This window comes from Triticum urartu, chromosome 2 (assembly GCF_003073215.2).
Source record: "Triticum urartu cultivar G1812 chromosome 2, Tu2.1, whole genome shotgun sequence".
Taxonomy (NCBI): domain Eukaryota; kingdom Viridiplantae; phylum Streptophyta; class Magnoliopsida; order Poales; family Poaceae; genus Triticum; species Triticum urartu.
The window spans coordinates 11841515-11866011 of record NC_053023.1 but is presented as its reverse complement, the minus strand read 5'-3'; positions in this window follow the sequence as shown (position 1 = coordinate 11866011).

Below are 24497 nucleotides of genomic sequence, written 5' to 3'. Positions count from 1 at the left end.
GGAAGAGGAAATGCCGCCTATCTCGACTTGGAATGAACCTCTCTCTTCCTTCGCCGGTCACAACATACTCGTGATTAACAAAGCTCACTAAAATACAGTGAGCTTTGATTAAAGAGGGGAGGAGGAGCCCACCCTGTGAAAATCAAGGGGAGAGGTTAGTTTAAAAAAATCCTAATCAATGTGTAATTACATGTAACTCTTTGTATGTTTAACACTATTGATATATTAATTGTATAAGGTATAAATAATTGTATAAGGAGCGCGTACATTGACCACTTGCCAATCTATATCTAATAATAAGGGTGCGGCTAGGTCTCAACCGATGTGTTCAAAAGAAATAGGGCCCTTCTCCTCCCGGTGTGCGGCTGTAGCGCGAGATGCGGCGGTGCAGCGGAGGGCGCGAAGGGCGGCACGGCGGCCAGACGGCAGCGCGAGCGGGCGGCGCGGTCGTGGTGGTTGTGCGCGGGGTTGGCTTCAAGGTAGCGGCGCGGGCACAGATCCCATCGCAGATCTGGTCCTGCGGGCGCGGTCTCAGCCTCCCCTGCTCGGCCGGCGGGTCTCGGTGGGGGGACTTCTCCTTGCTAATATCTAACAGCGGCGGCCTGGATCATCCAGATCCCGGCAAGGATGGCGGCGGCCCGTACACGAGAGATGGAGGTCTTCGATCAGATCTAGGTGAAAACCTGCTATTGGCTTTTGCCAAGGCCGGCGATGACGGTGATGTCTGCGTCGTTCCCTTCCTGAAGGCATCATCATGGAGAAGTTCAAGGCCACTCTCTGCTACCTCCGGGGGAAACCCTAGATCAGGAGATCGGATGACGGCGGCTCTCAGGTGTCGTTTCCCCCTTGGGGGCGTCATTCTTGGAGGTGCACACGGGCTCGAGGGACCGGAGGACGGTGTCTTTGGTGGAGCGGTGCTTCATCTTACACATTGATGGTGGCCGATCTCGGCAGCATGGCGCTGTGGAGACTCGACGTCTGATGCGCGGAGATGGACTCACGCAAGAGGAGGAAGCTGTCTGACGTCATGGTGGCATTGATGGCAGAGAGGCCTGGCAAGGTCGGTGCTTCAGTTCTGCTCTGAGGATGGACCGAGGGATGATGAAGGTGACGGCCCTTGCAGCGTGCATGCGGTGCTCACTAGGAGTGTGCCAGCCCGGTGCGGGACCTAATCTAGATAATGGCTTGGATGGGACACCCGGCTTTAGATGTTAGACTTTGGTGCGATGTCTGTTTTGTATTAGGCCCGGACATTCGACACGCCTTCATCAAGGGGATAGGAGTAGCAACGGTGTTGCCAAGATAGTGGCTTCAGGCTTATTGATGCATCATCTTGTATGGTCTTTGTGAATAATGAATAATATGGCTGCATGCATCGTCCAGATGCACAGGCCGGGGGAACATCCTCCTTTTCTAAAAAAAATTCTCAGTCAAGTAGCGAACCAATATGTGTTGGATAGTTAGAGGGATCGTGGTATCATTAGCCCATCAGGGTTCATGTCCTGGTGCTCGCATTTATTCCTGAATTTATTTTAAAATTTCCGACGATCGCATTCAATGAGAGGAGACGTACCCGTCAACGACGAGGTGCCTACAGTGACTTCGTAAATTTTAAGATGATATGTCGATTCAGTCTTTCGAAGATGCTTATAGGGATAGGATGTGTGTGTATGCGTTTATAGATGTGAGTGTATGCATATGTATATGAGCACTTATGTCTGTATTGTATTAAAAAGTCTCAGTCAAGTAATATAGTGTATAAGAAGAAAAACGAAAAACTAAAAAAAATCTGGACGAATCTTCAAGCAAGAACAAAGCCTAGACTTCGCAAAACTGTATTAATAAAGGGGGCTATTGCTTCTGTGATACGTCACCGAAATTACCTTAAAGTTGTAAAATGTTATCCACTGATGTTATCTATAAATGATAAAAAAAAATCTTGCACACAGGAAAATATCCGCATGGGCCAGGCCATGCAGTAGGAAACTTCTATACTGCGCTCTGTACGCCGTGAGAAGACACAATGGGCCTGTTTGGGTCGGCCTATGTCCCGGTGGTCTATTTTAAAATTTTCATTTTCAATTTAGTTTTTCCTTTTTTGTCTTTTTTTTAAAAATTTAGGATTTAAAAACGTACCGAAATTTTTAAAAAATGATGGTTTTGAAATAAAATGTTTAATAATTCATAAATGTTTATGTGTTTAGAAAATGTTCATGATTTTTAAAATATATTTGCATATTGAAAAAAGATTCGCAATTTGGAAAACAAGTGTTCCGGAAATAAAAAATGTTCGTGATTTTTTAAAAAGTTTGTGAGTTAAAAGTAGTAATGAAGTTGAACAAATTTCGCCTATTCAGAAAATGTTCCTGAATTGAAAAATATCCTATAAACAAAAAAACCGTTCATGACTTACAGAATAGTCTATTGATTCATACAATGTTCGCTGATTTAGAAACTAATCATGCATTTCAAAAAATGTTCGTAGAATCAAGAAAATTTTCATGAATTTTTTAAAAAAAATGATCGATTTAAAAAAATGTTCGCCTATTCAAGAGAAGTGTTTTAAAAAAATCACAATTTTTTTATAAAATATTTGCATGAATTCAATTTTCCATAATTTTAGATAATGTTTGAAAAACTGTAAAAATGTTCATCAATTTGAAATATGTTCACGATTTCAGATATGTTCACATGTTTTAAAAAATCTTCATGATTTTTAAAAATTGTTCGTGATTTCATGAAAATAAGTGTGATAGTTTATCTTGGTGATGTAGCAAAATGTGGTCATGGCCATTCGATATTATGAATTTTGTTCTCTCATTACAACACACGGGCCATTTTGCTTGTATAGACAGAAATATACAAAGAGGATACATGGCCACGGCCAACCTACACAAAGGAAGATAACTAAAGAACATAAACTTCCATGTTGACTGACCACCGACCATCGCTGAAGTAGCCATTGGAGGAGAACAACGTAGCCGACACTACTAGGAAAAGGCCTACTAATGGCGCACCAGTTTTGCCTATTAATGGCGCATCACTGGTGCGCCATTAGTAGCACGCCACTAGTAATTTTTACTAATGGCACATCACTGGTGCGCCATTAGTATCTGGTATACTAATGGCGCACCATCTAGTGCGCCATTAGTATATAACACCATGCGCCATTAGTGTGTCTCCCAGGGGCCATATTTAACCATGTGCTTTGGCACACTAATGACGCACTGCGGATAGATGCGCGATTAGTATACTTGGCATAGTAATGGCGCACTCTGTAGTGATGCGCCATTAGTATGAATATTAGGTTTTATTTTTTTTACTTTTCTGATTTTTGCACATGTTACAAAATATATTATTTGACAGAATATAGACAGTAGCACACAGCAACAGCAGATTCATCGAATACAATAGAAGATTAGTCTCTGAATACAATTTATTATATTAGTCTCCGAATTCAAAACACCGAATAAAGATAAAACATTATAAGTCTCGAGACCGCGAGTATCGAGTTTATCGGAAGTAATACTAATCCTAACAAGTCCTACTAATCATCATCATACAACTTCTACTCGTTATTCATAACAAGTCATACGATCATCATCTTGATAGTCATCGAACCAACCCTACTTAATTGTTCTTAGCACATGATCATCAGTATTAGGAAGGACCTAAATACCCTATTTAAGCTAAAATAGCATAAAACAATATAGACCCTGACTCTCCATTATGGAGAATGGAGAACATCCTGTCTCCAATTCTTGCACTTCGTTTCCTTTTGCTTCCAAGAAGCTCCTTACGACTGTCCATACATTTTTTCCATCCTTTGATTTTCATGTCTCCACTTCTTTTAGAAATCTCGTATGGACAGTTGAGATTCGTAGGACGACCTAGCTGTATGTTCAAAACATTAACACTACCTTTCTGATACATCATATGAGGCACACAATTCTCAGGGATTATCTGTTGAAAAACATAGTAATAACTTCATAGTTAGCAATGATGTACTAGTTTTAGAAGTATGCAAAAGATGCATGGATGTCATAATAGTAAAAATCTTACCAGGGTATCTCCATGGTAGTTACCGTAGTTGAACACATGCACTAGTGGCACGTATTTACCATAATGTTGAGGAGTTTGATTGTGGATAGTGTAATTCTCAATGTCAGTACAAAATCCGACCAGATGATTTTTCTCCTTGTAAGTTGTTAATTCGGAGCCATCGGTGTAGTGGGTTTTGTCTACCATCTCCGGCACATTCTTTGAACAATAAAAATAAGCTGTCAACTATTTTGAAATAAACAATATAAATTAGCTAATAACTATGTTTGAGAAACTCACATAGCGGTAGAACTGGAGGCGTATCAACAAGGACCCAAATGTCCATATTGTCTTGGTTGATGTCAGGATTACCAAGATCCATGGTGATAAGCATACCCTCATCAAAACTATACATCTTGCAAAATGCTTCCCAATTTTTGCAACCAAAATGGGTTACGCTCTCAGAATTATATAGATTTACTTTAAAGTCCACATCGTGATGAGTCCTTAGGTGAATTTTCTTTGTTTCAGAAATTTCATGGTCTTCAAAATCCATCCTCTCCAAGACATAGCATCTTGCATGGCATGGGATAAGGTATACTCGAATTGTAAAAGATGAAAATTACACGTTGAAATAGTTGAAGTCATGCTTAATTATGAAAATAACACTTGTCATCGTTGTGTACCGTTTCAACTTCGAAGTGTTGGGTTTCGTAGTAATTTCAAAAAATTTCCTACGCACACGCAAGATCATGTGATGCATAGCAACGAGGGGAGAGTGTGATCTACATACCTAGTAGATCGACAACGGAAGCGTTAGGTTGATGTAGTCGTACGTCTTCACGATCCAACCGATCAAGCACCGAAACTACGGCACCTCCGAGTTCGAGCACACGTTCAGTTCGATGACGATCCCCGGACTCCGATCCAGCAAAGTGTCGGGGAAGAGTTCCGTCAGCACGACGGCGTGGTGATGATCTTGATGCACCACAGCAGCAGGGCTTCGCCTAAACTCCGCTACAGTATTATCGAGGACTATGGTGGCTGGGGGCACCGCACACGGCTAAGGAATAGATCATGTGGATCAACTTGTGTGTTTCTGGGGTGCCTCTGCCTCAGTATATAAAGGACTAGAGGGGGGAGGCTGGCCGGCCCAAGGGTGGCGCGCCAGGAGAGTTGGAATAGGATTCGTGGAGGGGGAAAAGAGAGAGGGGGGCCCGGCCACCTCTCCTTGTCCTAATAGGACTAGGGGAGGGAGGGAGGCGCGCAGCCCATCTTGGGCAGCCCCTTCTCTTTTCCACTAAGGCCCATAAAGGCCCATATAGCTCTCGGGGGGTTCCGGTAACCTCCCGGTACTCCGGTAAAGTCCCGATTTCACCCGGAACACTTCCGATATCCAAACATAGGCTTCCAATATATCAATCTTTATGTCTCGACCATTTCGAGACTCCTCGTCATGTCCATGATCACATCCGGGACTCCGAACAACCTTCGGTACATCAAAATGCATAAACTCATAATATAACTGTCATCGTAACCTTAAGCGTGCGGACCCTACGGGTTCGAGAACAATGTAGACATGACCGAGACACATCTCCGGTCAATAACCAATAGCGGGACCTGGATGCCCATATTGGCTCCTACATATTCTACGAAGATCTTTATCGGTCAGACCGCATAACAACATACGTTGTTCCCTTTGTCATCGGTATGTTACTTGCCCGAGATTCGATCGTCGGTATTCCAATACCTAGTTCAATCTCGTTACCGGCAAGTCTCTTTACTCTTCTGTAATACATCATCCCGCAACTAACTCATTTAGTTGCAATGCTTGCAAGGCTTAAGTGATGTGCATTACCGAGAGGGCCCAGAGATACCTCTCCGACAATCGGAGTGACAAAACCTAATTTCGAAATACGCCAACCCAACATGTACCTTTGGAGACACCTGTAGTACTCCTTTATAATCACCCAGTAACATTGTGACGTTTGGTAGTACCCAAAGTGTTCCTCCGGTAAACGGGAGTTGCATAATCTCATAGTTATAGGAACATGTATAAGTCATGAAGAAAGCAATAGCAACATACTAAACGATCGGGTGCTAAGCTAATGGAATGGGTCATGTCAATCAGATCATTCTCTTAATGATGTGATCCCGTTAATCAAATAACAACTCATTGTTCATGGTTAGGAAACATAACCATCTTTGATTAACGAGCTAGTCAAGTAGAGGCATACTAGTGACACTTTGTTTGTCTATGTATTCACACATGTATTATGTTTCCGGTTAATACAATTCTAGCATGAATAATAAAAAATTATCATGATTATAAGGAAATAAATAATAACTTTATTATTGCCTCTAGGGCATATTTCCTTCAGTCTCCCACTTGCACTAGAGTCAATAATCTAGATTACAACGTAATGATTCTAACACCCATGGAGCCTTGGTGCTGATCATGTTTTGCTCGTGGAAGAGGCTTAGTCAATGGGTCTGCAACATTCAGATCCGTATGTATCTTGCAAATCTCTATGTCTCCCACCTGGACTAGATCCCGGATGGAATTGAAGCGTCTCTTGATGTGCTTGGTTCTCTTGTGAAATCTGGATTCCTTTGCCAAGGCAATTGCACCAGTATTGTCACAAAAGATTTTCATTGGACCCGATGCACTAGGTATGACACCTAGATCGGATATGAACTCCTTCATCCAGACTCCTTCATTTGCTGCTTCCGAAGCAGCTATGTACTCCGCTTCACATGTAGATCCCGCTACAACGCTTTGTTTAGAACTGCACCAACTGACAGCTCCACCGTTTAATGTAAACACGTATCCGGTTTGCGATTTAGAATCGTCCGGATCAGTGTCAAAGATTGCATCAACGTAACCATTTACGACGAGCTCTTTGTCACCTCCATATATGAGAAGCATATCCTTAGTCCTTTTCAGGTATTTCAGGATGTTCTTGACCGCTGTCCAGTAATCCACTCCTGGATTACTTTGGTACCTCCCTGCTAGACTTATAGCAAGGCACACATCAGGTCTGGTACACAGCATTGCATACATGATAGATCCTATCGCTGATGCATAGGGAACATCTTTCATATTCTCTCTATCTTCTGCAGTGGTCGGGCATTGAGTCTTACTCACTTTCACACCTTGTAACACAGGCAAGAATCCTTTCTTTGCTTGATCCATTTTGAACTTCTTCAAAATTTTGTCAAGGTATGTTGTTTGTGAAAGTCCAATTAAGCGTTTTGATCTATCTCTATAGATCTTAATGCCTAATATGTAAGCAGCTTCACCGAGGTCTTTCATTGAAAAACTCTTATTCAAGTATCCCTTTATGCTATCCAGAAATTCTATATCATTTCCAATTAATAATATGTCATCCACATATAATATCAGAAATGCTACAGAGCTCCCACTCACTTTCTTGTAAATACAGGCTTCTCCAAAAGTCTGTATAAAACCAAATGCTTTGATCACACTATCAAAACGTTTATTCCAACTCCGAGAGGCTTGCACCAGTCCATAAATGGATCGCTGGAGCTTGCATACTTTGTTAGCTCCCTTTGGATCGACAAAACCTTCTGGTTGCATCATATACAACTCTTCTTCCAGAAATCCATTCAGGAATGCAGTTTTGACATCCATCTGCCAAATTTCATAATCATAAAATGCGGCAATTGCTAACATGATTCGGACATACTTAAGCATCGCTATGGGTGAGAAGGTCTCATCGTAGTCAATCCCTTAAACTTGCCGAAAACCTTTTGCGACAAGTCGAGCTTTGTAGACAGTAATATTACCGTCAGCGTCAGTCTTCTTCTTGAAGATCCATTTATTCTCAATTGCTTGCCGATCATCGGGCAAGTCAACCAAAGTCCATACTTTGTTCTCATACATGGATCCCATCTCAGATTTCATGGCTTCAAGCCACTTTGCGGAATCTGGGCTCACCATTGCTTCTTCATAGTTCGTAGGTTCATCATGATCTAGCATCATGACATCCAGAATGGGATTACCGTACCACTCTGGCGCGGATCTTACTCTGGTTGATCTACGAGGTTCAGTAGTATCTTGTTCTGAAGTTTCATGATCATTATCATTGACTTCCTCACTAACTGGTGTAGGTGTCACAGAAATAGTTTTCTGTGATGTACTACTTTCCAATAAGGGAGCAGGTACAGTTACCTCGTCAAGTTCTACTTTCCTCCCACTCACTTCTTTCGAGAGAAACTCTTTCTCGAGAAAGTTTCTGAATTTAGCAACAAAAGTCTTGCCTTCGGATCTGTGATAGAAGGTGTATCCAATAGTTTCCTTTGGATATCCTATGAAGACACATTTCTCCGATTTGGGTTCGAGTTTATCAGGTTGAAGCTTTTTCACATAAGCATCGCAGCCCCAAACTTTCAGAAACGACAACTTTGGTTTCTTGCCAAACCACAGTTCATAAGGCGTCGTCTCAACGGATTTTGATGGTGCCCTATTTAACGTGAATGCGGCTGTCTCTAGAGCGTACCCCCAAAACGATAGCGGTAAATCAGTAAGAGACATCATAGATCGCACCATATCTAGTAAAGTACGATTACGACGTTCAGACACACCATTACGCTGTGGTATTCCGGGTGGCGTGAGTTGCGAAACTATTCCATAATTTTTCAAATGTACACCAAACTCGTAACTCAAATATTCTCCTCCACGATCAGATCGTTGAAACTTTATTTTCTTGTTACGATGATTTTCAACTTCACTCTGAAATTCTTTGAACTTTTCAAATGTTTCAGACTTATGTTTCATTAAGTAGATATACCCATATCTGCTCAAATCATCTGTGAAGGTGAGAAAATAACGATATCCGCCACGAGCCTCAGTATTCATCGGACCACATACATCTGTATGTATGATTTCCAACAAATCTGTTGCTCTCTCCATAGTACCGGAGAACGGTGTTTTGGTCATCTTGCCCATAAGGCACGGTTCGCAAGTACCAAGTGATTCATAATCAAGTGGTTCCAAAAGTCCATCAGTATGGAGTTTCTTCATGCGCTTTACACCGATATGACCTAAACGGCAGTGCCACAAATAAGTTGCACTCTCATTATCAACTCTGCATCTTTTGGTTTCAACATTATGAATATGTGTGTTACTACTATCGAGATTCAACAAGAATAGACCACTCTTCAAGGGTGCATGACCATAAAAGATATTACTCATATAAATAGAACAACCATTATTCTCTGATTTAAATGAATAACCGTCTCGCATTAAACAAGATCCAGATATAATGTTCATGCTTAACGCTGGCACCAAATAACAATTATTTAGGTCTAATATTAATCCCGAAGGTAGATGTAGAGGTAGCGTGCCGACTGCGATCACATCGACTTTGGAACAGTTTCCCACGCGCATCATCACCTCGTCCTTAGCTAATCTTCGCTTAATCCGTAGTCCCTGTTTCGAGTTGCAAATATTAGCAACAGAACCATTATCAAATACCCAGGTGCTACTGCGAGCTCTAGTAAGGTACACATCAATAACATGTATATCACATATACCTTTGTTCACCTTGCCATCCTTCTTATCTGCCAAATACTTGGAGCAGTTCCGCTTCCAGTGACCAGTCTGCTTGCAATAGAAGCACTCAGTTTCAGGCTTAGGTCCAGGTTTGGGTTTCTTCTCTTGAGTAGCAACTTGCTTGCCGTTCTTTTTGAAGTTCCCCTTCTTCTTCCCTTTGCCCTTTTTCTTGAAACTAGTGGTCTTGTTGACCATCAACACTTGATGCTCCTTCTTGATTTCTACCTCCGCAGCTTTCAGCATCGCGAAGAGCTCGGGAATAGTCTTGTTCATCCCTTGCATATTATAGTTCATCACGAAGCTCTTGTAGCTTGGTGGCAGTGATTGAAGAATTCTGTCAATGACGCAATCATCTGGAAGATTAACTCCCAATTGAATCAAGTGATTATTATACCCAGACATTTTGAGTATATGCTCACTGACAGAACGGTTCTCCTCCATCTTGCAGCTATAGAACTTATTGGAGACTTCATATCTCTCAATCCGGGCATTTGCTTGAAATATTAACTTCAACTCCTGGAACATCTCATATGCTCCATGACGTTCAAAACGTCGTTGAAGTCCCGATTCTAAACCGTAAAGCATGGCACACTGAACTATCGAGTAGTCATCAGCTTTGCTCTGCCAGACGTTCATAACATCCGGCGTTGCTCCTGCAGCAGGCCTGGCACCCAGCGGTGCTTCCAGGACGTAATTCTTCTGTGCAGCAATGAGGATAATCCTCAAGTTACGGACCCAGTCCGTGTAATTGCTACCATCATCTTTCAACTTTGCTTTCTCAAGGAACGCATTAAAATTCAACGGAACAACAACATGATCCATCTATCTACAATCAAACATAAATAAGCAAGATACTAATCAGGTACTAAGTTTCATGATAAATTTAAGTTCAGTTAACCAAATTAATTAAAGAACTCCCACTTAGATAGACATCCCTCTAATCCTCTAAGTGATTACGTGATCCAAATCAACTAAACCATAACTAATCATCACGTGAGATGGAGTAGTTTTCAATGGTGAACATCGTTATGTTGATCATATCTACTATATGATTCACGCTCGACCTTTCGGTCTCCGTGTTCCGAGGCCATATCTGTATATGCTTGGCTCGTCAAGTATAACCTGAGTATTCCGCGTGTGCAACTGTTTTGCACCCGTTGTATTTGAACGTAGAACCTATCACACCCGATCATCACGTGGTGTCTCAGCACGAAGAACTTTCGCAACGGTGCATACTCAGGGAGAACACTGCTTGATAATTTAGTGAGAGATCATCTTATAATGCTACCGTCAATCAAAGCAAGATAAGATGCATAAAAGGATAAACATCACATGCAATCAATATAAGTGATATGATATGGCCATCATCATCTTGTGCTTGTGATCTCCATCTCCGAAGCACCGTCGTGATCACCATCATCACCGGCGTGACACCTTGATCTCCATCGTAGCATCGTTGTCGTCTCGCCAAGCTTGTGCATCTACGACTATCGCTACCGCTTAGTGATAAAGTAAAGCATTACATCGCGATTGCATTGCATACAATAAAACGACAACCATAAGGCTCCTGCCAGTTGCCGATAACTCGGTTACAAAACATGATCATCTCATACAATAAAATTCAGCATCATGTCTTGACCATATCACATCACAACATGCCCTGCAAAAACAAGTTAGACGTCCTCTACTTTGTTGTTGCAAGTTTTACGTGGCTGCTACGGGCTTAAGTAAGAACCAATCTCACCTACGCATCAAAACCACAATGATAGTTTGTCAATTTGACTCCGTTTTAACCTTCGCAAGGACCGGGCGTAGCCATACTTGGTTCAACTAAAGTTGGAAGACAGTCGCCCGCAAGCCACCTATGTGCAAAGCACGTCGGGGGAACCGATCTCGCGTAAGCGTACGCGTAATGTTGGTCCGGGTTGTCTCGTCCAACAATGCCGCCGAACCGAAGTATGACATGCTGGTAGGCAGTATGACTTATATCGCCCACAACTCACTTGTGTTCTACTCGTGCATATAACATCAACATAAATAACCTAGGCTCGGATGCCACTGTTGGGTTTCGTAGTAATTTCAAAAAAATTCCTACGCACACGCAAGATCATGTGATGCATAGCAACGAGGGGAGAGTGTGATCTACATACCTAGTAGATCGACAACGGAAGCGTTAGGTTGATGTAGTCGTACGTCTTCACGATCCAACCGATCAAGCACCGAAACTACGGCACCTCCGAGTTCGAGCACACGTTCAGTTCGATGACGATCCCCGGACTCCGATCCAGCAAAGTGTCGGGGAAGAGTTCCGTCAGCACGACGGCGTGGTGACGATCTTGATGCACCACAGCAGCAGGGCTTCGCCTAAACTCCGCTACAGTATTATCGAGGACTATGGTGGCTGGGGGCACCGCACACGGCTAAGGAATAGATCACGTGGATCAACTTGTGTGTTTCTGGGGTGCCTCTGCCTCAGTATATAAAGGACTAGAGGGGGGAGGCTGGCCGGCCCAAGGGTGGCACGCCAGGAGAGTCCTACTCCCTCTGGGAGTAGGATTCCCCCCCCCCCAATCCTAGTTGGAATAGGATTCGTGGAGGGGGAAAAGAGAGAGGGGGGCCCGGCCACCTCTCCTTGTCCTAATAGGACTAGGGGAGGGAGCGAGGCGCGCAGCCCATCTTGGGCAGCCCCTTCTCTTTTCCACTAAGACCCATAAAGGCCCATATAGCTCCCGGGGGGTTCCGGTAACCTCCCGGTACTCCGGTAAAGTCCCGATTTCACCCGGAACACTTCCGATATCCAAACATAGGCTTCCAATATATCAATCTTTATGTCTCGACCATTTTGAGACTCCTCGTCATGTCCGTGATCACATCCGGGACTCCGAACAACCTTCGGTACATCAAAATGCATAAACTCATAATATAACTGTCATCGTAACCTTAAGCGTGCGGACCCTACGGGTTCGAGAACAATGTAGACATGACCGAGACACATCTCCGGTCAATAACCAATAGCGGGACCTGGATGCCCATATTGGCTCCTACATATTCTACGAAGATCTTTATCGGTCAGACCGCATAACAACATACGTTGTTCCCTTTGTCATCGGTATGTTACTTGCCCCGAGATTCGATCGTCGGTATCCAATACCTAGTTCAATCTCGTTACCGGCAAGTCTCTTTACTCGTTCTGTAATACATCATCCCGCAACTAACTCATTAGTTGCAATGCTTGCAAGGCTTAAGTGATGTGCATTACCGAGAGGGCCCAGAGATACCTCTCCGACAATCGGAGTGACAAATCCTAATCTCGAAATACGCCAACCCAACATGTACCTTTGGAGACACCTGTAGACTCCTTTATAATCACCCAGTTACGTTGTGACGTTTGGTAGGTACCCAAAGTGTTCCTCCGGTAAACGGGAGTTGCATAATCTCATAGTTATAGGAACATGTATAAGTCATGAAGAAAGCAATAGCAACATACTAAACGATCGGGTGCTAAGCTAATGGAATGGGTCATGTCAATCAGATCATTCTCTAATGATGTGATCCCGTTAATCAAATAACAACTCATTGTTCATGGTTAGGAAACATAACCATCTTTGATTAACGAGCTAGTCAAGTAGAGGCATACTAGTGACACTTGTTTGTCTATGTATTCACACATGTATTATGTTTCCGGTTAATACAATTCTAGCATGAATAATAAACATTTATCATGATTATAAGGAAATAAATAATAACTTTATTATTGCCTCTAGGGCATATTTCCTTCACGAAGGTCTCCTCGAGCTTAATGCTGAAGCGCCGATCATCGTCCAGGTGAGGCATGTCGCACAGACCTCGATCGTCGTGGTACCAGTCGCACTCCGCCGGGAGACTTTCGTCGTCCGATGATGATGACGACATATCCTACGTTCATAATTCAAAACTACATCATTTAGGGGTTGTCGACACCGAGGCATCCTAAAAGCTAAGCTTTTATCATTTAGGGTTTGTCGACGCTGAGGCACCCTAAAAGCCTAAGCTTTCATCATTTAGGTTCTTATCGACACCGAGGCACCCTAAAAGCCAAGGTTTTATCATTTAGGGTTTGTCGACGTCGAGGCACCCTAAAAGCCTAAGCTTTCATCATTTAGGTTTTGTCGACGCCGAGGCACCCTAAAAGCCTAAGCGTACATCATTTAGGTTCTCATCGACACCGAGGCACCCTATAGAAGCGAAGTTAAGTTTTCATCATTTAGGGTTTATCGATGCCGAGGCACCCTAGGTTGGGCCTAATCACTTGGCACTAATCACTTGGCTCTATTGCCACCTATGTTGGGTTTATCATCTAGGGTTTATCGATGCTAATAAGAATTCTAAGTTGGGCCTAATCACTTGGCTCTATTGCCACCTATGGTTTAATGCAGCAAGAATGGCGGGGCAGTTGATCCTACTTAACTAAGTACTAAGATACCCCGGCCCATGCATTAGTCGCAAGTACCCCATATGTCCTACTTTTAGCAAAGTCATGCTAAAATTCACGGAAAATTTCAGCATGACCTTTGCTGAAAATAGGACATATGGAGTACCCGAATTTGCCGGAACGGAAGTTAATCGACATTCCGGAAAACTCAAGGGCCTCTCGGGGTACCTGCAAATTCATTACCCCACCCCCACCCAGCTGCAACCCCACAACACACCACAATATCATCACGACACGATGGTCGGAGACAAAACCCCCCAATATCATCAAAATACTCCAGTTATGAAGTAAAATTCCTGAAGTGTTCCAGGAGTAGAACCTGAAGTGTGGTCAGTGGCTTCACCTATGTGCATAAAAATCATAAATTCAAAATCATTTGAAACCTGATCACTAGTCATAAAAATTCAAAATCATTCAAAATCAAAATCTACTAATTAGTTCTTGTGCTCATCCAGTAGCAACATCTTTCATACATGATCAGTAGTCATGTACCAAATTTTTATTTAAACTGAATTTGCAAATCAACAAGAGCTCTACTAGTTTCAGACTAGATTTACACTAAATACACTAGAGTATTTGACCAGTAGTCATGTGAACTCTTTGAATTTGTAAACACTTCCAGACTTGAGCATTGAGAGTTCACAATTGCAAAAAATGTCCCTTGTTCCTGAACTTGTATTGTACTCCATTCATTCAAGCAGAAAGAAACAATTATTGTTGATACTCATGTGCTTCTTTCCAAATAATTTTATTTATTTCAGAGTTTGAGAAATTTTGAACAAAAAAAGAACGCAAGATACAGACTGAATTTGATGTTCAAAAATAACTGATAGTAGCATGCTATGGTACAGATAAAGTTGGGTCATAGTAACACACAGTAACATTTCTGGAATCCAAATTGAAACAATAAATCACAGCTAGCTAGCAACTGAAAATCAAATTGGCACTTTCTCCAAACTCATACATGTCTTCTCTTTTTGTAGCATCAGTGCTCACCTCGATGGATTAACTGAATTTTCTACAAACACCAAGTACTAGGGCACACAAAAGTTCTGAAATTTGTGTGCCTAACTGAATTAACTGAATTTTCAGTAACCGAATAAACTGAATTTTCAAAACTGACAAATATTAATAGGTTGACTATAGCAAATCCAATTTGCATGCTTCACTACATATAATTTACAATAATCCGAGGGGACAAATACAGCACTGGAAAAGTCAATTCAGGTTTATCTGAATTGGCAGCTACAGTGATGCCATTTAAAGCTAGCTAGAGGGAAAAGCCATTTAAAAAAATCCTCTCATCTCATATGAGGAGTGTTAATCCTAAGACTAATAGTTTGTTGTGCAGTACAGCTACAGTGATGCCCTGTCCATTTTGTCCCTCCCCGACTAGATACTAGAGTAGCACTGTTGATGCCCTGTTCTTGCTGAACTTTATGACAGTATATACAACAACTTATCCTCTTAAGCCAAAACAACTTTCTAAAAGCCAGATGCAACTCGTTGAGCTAATTTTGAGCAGAACTCCTTGAGGAACTAGCAGCAAAAGGTACTGAACTAGCAGCAAGCTTGTGTTATTGCTTACTAAGGTACTGAACTGATCAGAACTTCAGAACAGTGAGCTTTACATACTAATTTCAGAGGGATTTGAACCTAATTTGACCTAAATTCGAGGGGGATTTGACCTTATTTTGCATCTAAACTAGCCCCTAATCCATGGCCAGAGCTAGTAGTAGGAACACATGGTACAGTAATTAGGCAGCCTTGAGGAACCCAAATCCATGGCTGCTAGATCGAATGAAACAAGGAGGGGAGTTGGGGGCACCTTCACCTTGGGTGGCTGAACGACGGCGCCGTGGATTTAGAGGTCTAGGTGGAAGAAGCCCTTGATTGCGGCGACTGTGGTGGCTAGGTGCGCCCCTCCTGCTCCTCCTCCTCGAGCAGGACAAGGTCGGCGGCTACACAGTAAGGAGAAGGCCCTCCTCTCCTCTCCGGGCGTTGTCCTGGTCGCTTGTCGGCACGGTCTACCTGTAGAGACGAGACAAGAAGGGGTCAGGGGTTTGGAGTGGAGGCGGAGGAGGAGGGGGGCTTACGGGCGGAGGAGGACGGGCGGCGGCGCGTGAAGGGAAGGGGGGATCGGGCGAAGGGGTATCCAGCTAGACACTATAGCAATGGCGCACCACCCTCTGGTGCGCCATTAGTAGTTTTTTTCTGATAGCAATGGCGCACCCTCCCCCGGTGCGCAATTAGTAACTTTTTTTCTGACAGCAATGGCGCACCCTCCTCTGGTGCGCCATTAGTAACATTTTTTTCATTATTTCTTGTTGCATCTAATAATTTGGTTTTATCAAATTTGTTATTTTCAATGAGACTGAACAGAGATATTCATCAAATATCATCAATTTTTTTGAAAAATATCATCAATTTGTTTTTTATTTTTAATTAAAAATATCATCAAATTTGTTATTTGAAGATATCATCAAATTTCTTATTTGAAAATATCATCAAATTTGTTATTTAAAAATATCTTCAAAAAGTGGGGGAGGGTGCGGGTGTCGGCGGCGGCGGTGGAGCGGGGGAGGGTGCGGTGGGTCGTCGGCGGCTGTGGAGCGGGGGAGGGTGCGGTGGGTCATCGGCGGCGGTGGAGCGGGGGAGGGTGCGGTGGGTCGGCGGCGGCGGTGGAGCGGTGAACTTTTTTATTATTATTTTTTTAAAAATGAAGAGGGGAGAGGAGGCGCGGGTGGGATCGAGATCGAGATGGAGGGGGAATCGAGATCGAGATGGAGGGGGATCGAGATCGGGTGTCCTCATGAATATTCAATATTTTATCATATTAAATATGAAAAAATATCATCAAATTTGAAAAAATATTCATGAATTCAAAAAGTGCCCATGAAATTTAAAAATATTCATGATATCAAAAAGTGCCCATGAAATTTAAAAATATTCATGATATCAAAATATATACTAATGGCGCACTTCTACATGCTGCGCCATTAGTAGTTTAAACTATTAATGGCGCACTGTGAGGCGGTGCGCCATTAGTAGTTTTGCAAAAAAAGAATAAAAAAAATTCAGTACTGGCGCATTCCATGTCTAGTGCGCCATTACTAGTTAGAACTAGTAATGGCGCACTTCGGTAGGATGCGTCATTAGTACGTATGTAAAAAAAATATCACTAGTGGCGCACCTATTTTCTGATGCGCCATTAGTGTCTTCCACACTAATGACGCATCATCAACTGATGCGCCATTAGTATATAGTAATGGCGCACTACTTCCCTAATGCGCCATTAGTGTCAATTCTATCTATAGCCCTTTTTCTAGTAGTGCGACCATCATCCTAAAAATTAGAGAAACATCCTCATACAGTTTCTTTACAAACAACGCTAGCCACACAACTATCGACACCCCCTGCCCCCTGCTTCTCTATACGCAAACATGTCCCAAAGATAATAGTCTGGCCCTGATAAATATATTGGGTAATGGGCCGAATGTTGTCTTGTCCCTTCGTCTGTTTCTGGGCTTTTCGCCTTCAACTGCGGGCTTTTAATCTATTTTGTTGTTTTTTCCCCTTCCTTTTGTGGTCCTTGGTTTTCGTACATTTATTGTATGTAATGTATTAGGCTTTGTAAAGTTCAGAAGAAAATGTAATAGGTTATGTAGCACAAGGGGATCGAATTATGAACCTAACTCAAACTACCATATTCATTTGTTGGTTCATAGTTTAACTTGGTGCTGCTTTAGTACTAGCATTGTGCAATTGTTTTTGCTATATATAGCTTTGTATTAATTGTGTATTTTTATACCAAAAAACTATTTTCAAACTTAATTTTTCTTCATGTTTTACATAGTATATAATTACAAATGGGTATGTCCGTTTGGTTTAAATTTAATGTTGAGACTTCAATTCTCATTTTTATTGACTTTGTGTGATTTTTTTTTTGTGGTTGTATTTTTCCTTATTATTACACTTGCATTTTTTGACACATGAAATTGCACATGTTTTTCTTTTTGTAGCTGATCATATCTAAAATATATTTTCTAATTCTAAGTCACCTGATAAATAGTGAAATCCTAGTCCATATATAATTGTTGGATCAAGATCTGTGGATGAGTTAATTTTATTCATTGTTTCTTGTCTATATAAGAGGGTCGGCACGCTTGTGCTTTGTTGGCCAAGCAGTTGTTTTTTATTTTATTTGTTTTCCATGTATCCTGGGCCAATGGGGAGTGGGTTTTGTGTGTTTGCTTTTCCAATCTGGGTTGGGCTCGTATTTTGGGCTATACCACCTCTGAAAGATCGTGGATGTCGCCTAGAGAGGGGTAGTAGGCGCTTTAAAATAATTACAGTTTAGGCTTGAACAAATGCGGAATAAACCTAGCGGTTAATTTGTCAAACACAAAACCTACAACAACTAGGCTCACCTATGTGCACCAACAACTTATACTAAGCAAGATAGACAACTATGTGATAGCAAGATATATGACAAGAAACAAAATGCCTATCACAAGGTAAAGCGCATAAATAAAGAGTTCGGGTAAGAGATAACCAAGGCACGCGGAGACGATGATGTATCCCGAAGTTCACACCCTTGTGGATGCTAATCTCCGTTTGGAGCGGTGTGGAGGCACAATGCTCCCCAAGAAGCCACTAGGGCCACCGTAATCTCCTCCCGCCCTCGCACAATGCAAGATGTCATGATTCCACTAAGGGACCCTTGAGGGCGGTCACCGAACCCATACAAATGGCAACCCTTAGAGGCGGTCACCGAACCCGTACACTTTGGCAACCCTTGGGAGCGGTCACCGGTACCCGTCAAATTGCTCGGGGCGATCTCCACAACCTAATTGGAGACCCAGACGCTTGCCCGGAGCTTTACACCACAATGATTGAGCTCCGAACACCACCAACCGTCTAGGGCGCCAAGGCACCCAAGAGGAACAAGCTCTAGGGTTCCCAAACACCCAATAGTAATAATCTTCTCAAATTTCACTTCCACGTATCACCGTGGAGAACTCAAACCGATGCACCAAATACAATGGCAAGGGCACACGGAGTGTCCAAGTCCTTCTCTCCCAATCCCACCAAAGAAACTAATGCTAGGGAAGAAAATAAGAGGAAGAACGAAAGAAGAACACGAAGAACTCCAAGATCTAGATCCAAGGGGTTCTCCTCACTTAGAGGAGAAAGTGATTGGTGGAAACGTCGATCTAGATCTCCTCTCTCTTTTCCCTCAACAACTAGCAAGAATCATTGGAGGGATTGAGAGTTAGCAAGCTCGAAGAAGGTCAACAATGGGGGAAGAACACGAGCTAAAAGGATAAGGTTCATTGGGGAAGAAGACCCCCTTTTATAGGTGGGGAAAAATCCAACCGTTATGCTCACAGCCCGCACAGAGCGGTACTACCGCTCCAAGGAGCGGTACTACCGCTAGGGCGGAAGTACCCCTTTGAAAAACAACAGCGAGGAGGCAAAAGGCCAGAAGAACCGCTGGAGCGGTACTACCGCTCGTCCTCACGGTACTACCGCTCGACCTCATGGTACTACCGCAAATGATAGCAGTACTACTACTTGCGAGCGGTACTAAAAAATACATCCGGGCCTACCACCGCAAGACTTGGGACGAGTTTTTGGTCCGGAGCGGTACTACCGTTGTAGGAGCCGCGGTAGTACTGCTCTGGAGCAGTAGTAAAAAATTACATCCGCTCCAATTCGCGGTAGTACCGCTGCAGCCTTTTCAGAACAAAACTGCCACAACTTTTGCAACCGGACTCCGAATTCGATGAAACCAAATTTGTTGGAAAGCTAGCGACAAGGGCTAACACAATATTGAAATAAATATAAATAAGAAGAAAATTAGAAAAGTCCCATAAGAAAATGGTGAGGACCCTTCCTCGGATAAGACCGGTAAAACCTACAACACCGAAAACATCATAGAAGACGCATGCAAACTCCGTTTTCGATGAAACCAAATTTGTTGAAAAGCTAGAGACAAGGGCTAACAAAATCTTGAAAGAAATAACAATAAGAAGAAAATTAGAAAAGGCCCATAAGAAAATGGTGAGGACCCTTCCTCGGATAAGACCGGTAAAACCTACAACTTCGAAAACATCATAGAAGACGCATGCGAACTCCGTTTTCGATGAACTCAAGCTTGTCATCAAGATGACCATAAGCTCTAAGACTCACAAAGAGAACCAAACAAGAACCAAGAAACATGATGCAAGGATGCAATGGTTTGAGCTCTCGACGAATGATATGATCAAGCTACTCACTTGAGAGCCCCCCTTGATAGTACGACTATCGATCCTATAACCCGGTCTCCCAACTACCACCATGAGACCGGTAAAATAGAAAACCTATCAAGGGAAAACCTTTGCCTTGCACATGATCCACTTGAGTTAGATGATGACGATCTTGTCCTCCTCAAGATGGACCACCTTTCTTGATTGCGTTGGGTCGATGAAGACTAGATGATTGCTCCCCCATACTCCACTATGGGTGAGCCACTCTTCGGCACATCTTCACAAGTCCATTGACACCACAGTGGATGGCAAGCTTCAAGCACTTGATCTCTTCGTGATTCTCCACTTGAAATTGCACACGGCAATCTTGATGACGATCACCACTTGATTTCATCCTTCCCATGGGTTGTATGATATCATCCTCTTGACGCAAGCCCGTGGACACGTACCTAACCCCACATAGACTCTCACATAGACCATGGGTTAGTACACAAAGTGCAATGGACAATGCTTACCATACCATGGGATCACTTGATCCCTCTCGGTACATCTTCTACTCTTTGTGAGTTGATCAACTTGATTCACTCTTGACTTAGTCTTGATCAACCTTGAATCTTTCCAACTCTCTTCGTTTGGATGATGTCTTGAAGGTAAACATGAATGATCACACAATCTTCTACTTCAAGACATGCTTGCAATAAGCTCAACTCTCAAATGACCAATCTTTGGATAATTCCTTGAATAGCACCTTGGTCGACACAAACTCTACTTGAAACCAACACATGTACTCCAAGAAAAGCCTATGGACAAAACCTTCACATATAACTCAAGGAAACCATTAGTCCATAGAGATTGTCATCAATTATCAAAACCAAACATGGGGGCACCGCATGTTCTTTCAATCTCCCCCATTTTGGTAATTGATGACAATCACTTTCACGAGAGTTTATACAAGGAATTATGCATCACCAAGCAATGCAACAACCAATAATGCATGTGTATGAGATGCAAATGCTTAGGAACAAAATCAAAGCAAGGAGAAAACTCTGAAGACTTCTCCACAAAACTCTCTGAAACTTCTCCCCCATTGGCATCAATTGCCAAAATGGGCGAAAAGCATAGAAGGCCAATATAAATTGTGTTCCTCCATAAATTGTGTATTTCTCAACAAGAGAGTGGAATGCAATACACATATCCAACGGTAATACTTGGAGGAAGACAAACTATATTGAGGCCCAAAGATTGCAAAAGGAAGATATGCTACAAAGACATAACAAAGAGAGAAACAAGCAATCAAGCAATCAAAAGATATCTATTGAAGCAAGCTACCAAAAGATACCAATCGAACCAACTAGGCCAATGATCCTACGGGCCACATGAATAAAAGATATTATGATATGAGCAAAGGAGTGTTCTAAAGAAACTAGAGAGGCTCCCCATGATTTGTGCACACATAAGAATATTTGAATTTGGAAACAAAGTGCACAAAATAGGATCATAGCTCCCCCAAAATCAATAGAAACTTAACAAGTGCAAGAGAGCATATAGGAAACTAAGCCTAGTACTTGCAACAAACACATGGTTGAGCAACAAGTAAGAAAGGCAACTTAAGAGTGGGCTCAACCAAAAAGATGTGTGTGAGCCAAGGCCATGCACTTGAGAAGACTAATGTACAGAAGAGCATTAAGCATCAATAAAGTCTTCAAAGAATGAGGCACACGGTGCAAGGCCTATCATTCCCACACACAACTAGCAAATGGGTTCACAAGCTTACTAATAAGCATATAGAGAACCTATGCTTGTGACAACCCGCGGTGAAGATAGAAGATGAAAGGCGCATCAAGACGAGGGATGCCAATTAAGATGGCAAAAACCTCGTAAAGATAAGCATGAGGAAAATAATCTTCACCACACAAGAGCGCATCAAGATGCAACGAGATACGACACACACTCAAGGCAAAAGCTTTCACGGAGCCACCAAAGAAATAACAAAAGAGAGACAAGGTGGACATGAAAGAAAGGATATCATCTAGAGATGTAATTTCTCTCAAGTGTATAAGGTTCTAGGTAGACGAAGTCATGATGATATATATCTACAAAGAAGGATGTGCACCCGAAATAGTTACAACATGAAGGAACAAGATATCCAAAAGGAAGTCATACATATACCAACAAGATATTTGCTTGAGAGCATAGCACAAGGCTAGATATGGTCTTATTGCATATAAATGAATTCCAACCACACGAACATCAAAGACATCACAACTAGCAACAAGACATCATTGTTGGGATGCTTTGAGAAAGGAAACAAGTATCACAAGAGAGAATGGATAACATGCCATGATACAACCTACGAAAGGTTGATGCAAGAAATGTGTGCATGAAGTAGATTATGATACTTGTTACCGAGATACCATTGGATGGATGTAGTAGATACCAATTAAAGGTAGATAGTAGTTCATTAATCATCATAGCTTGACTCCAATAATCACATGGTGACACCACCTTCCTTGTGAGTGAGCCGAGCATCCAATGCATCTCCACTTGTTCCTAGAACAACAACACAAACAAAATGGTACCCAAACTCATTGGGACCAAAGAGTTAGAGAACCAACAACACATAGGACAAACTCCACATAAATATGTGCATATAGATAGGAAAATGAATTTCATGCACATCTCATCCAATTTGAGACCTGGTGGAGTTCCCCCTATATATTGGGTCAAAGAAAGAAAGCATGCCAAAGAAACTACAAGAAGTAAATATGCATGCTCAAGACTTTCAAGAACCGAGACCAAAAGACAAAGAAATACCAAGCGAAGAAAAGATACCAAATGAATAAATCATCACTTGGAGGATATCCATAAAAGATACATCAAGGAATGAGATATCCATTGATACACTCAAAAAGAAAGATGTCAAACTCCCAAAAGAGAGAATGGTTCCAAACAAACCAAGCCCTCTACAAAGTTTCATGATGGCACAAAGCACCAAAAAGAAACGGCTTGCCTTCCACAAACACACACTTGATAAGGATCACAAGATGAGTGTTTTATAGAGAATAGGATAGCTCCCCCAAGACTAATGCATTATAGAGAATTTGCATTTGAATACAAAATGCACGAGGTGGGATCACCACTTTCACTATATCTAGAAAACATTAGACAAGGTCAAGAAATTTGCAAGATCCACAAGTGGTATGGAATACAATGTGAGTTGACACAATCCTAGGCAAGAGATAAAGCAAATAAAAGCAAAGGCCAATGTAAAGATGATCAATAATTTCTACCACACATAAGTGAGTACCAATTGTCAAAAGACAAGAAGTATTTGGAAATAGTTCCCGGTGGTAGATAACAAGGATATTCGACATCATCTTCACATCAAACAAAAGCAAATTGCAACTTGTAGAGCTAACATGCCACCTAGGAACAAGATAATTTACAATATCAATTCTAGGTGACAATATCTCAAATGTACACATTTTCTAGGCTAGTAATATACACATAGCATATTACTCCCCCATAATGTGATACCAATTAAAGATAAAAAAGAGGCAAAATAATGATCCAACACGAGATAATTAATGGACAATATAGAATTTGAATTTCTCATGAGAAGACATACCACATAGCGACTAGATAATCTTGAAATATCAATACTAGATGGTATTACTCATGAACACACATATATAGGATTGTGAGGTGCACAAAGCACATCACTCCCACATAATGGGATATTCCATTAATCTCTCACAAGAGCCAACTAAGAAAAGAACAAGATGCAAAAGGCTCAATGCATGACACACACGTACATGATGTGCAAACCAACACACACATACTTGATTGCATAAGATAATCACGTTGGAAGCACAACATATACAAACACATTCAAGGAACAAAACCAAACATGCAAAGGGGTAAGTAACTATCAATGTAAACACTTTAAGCACGAGTTACCGCATGGAGAAACATTGGATATAAGATAGAAACTTGATAATTCGAATAACTTGGCTTGAGACAATTAGAATGATGAAGTCCCCTTAATTCTTCATAAAGTAGCCAAGTCTCCAGTGCCCTCCAACAACACCTATTGATCAAGTTTGAGCTTGTTGGTCCCCAACCAAGTTGGGTCCTAAGAGGTTAGTCACAATAG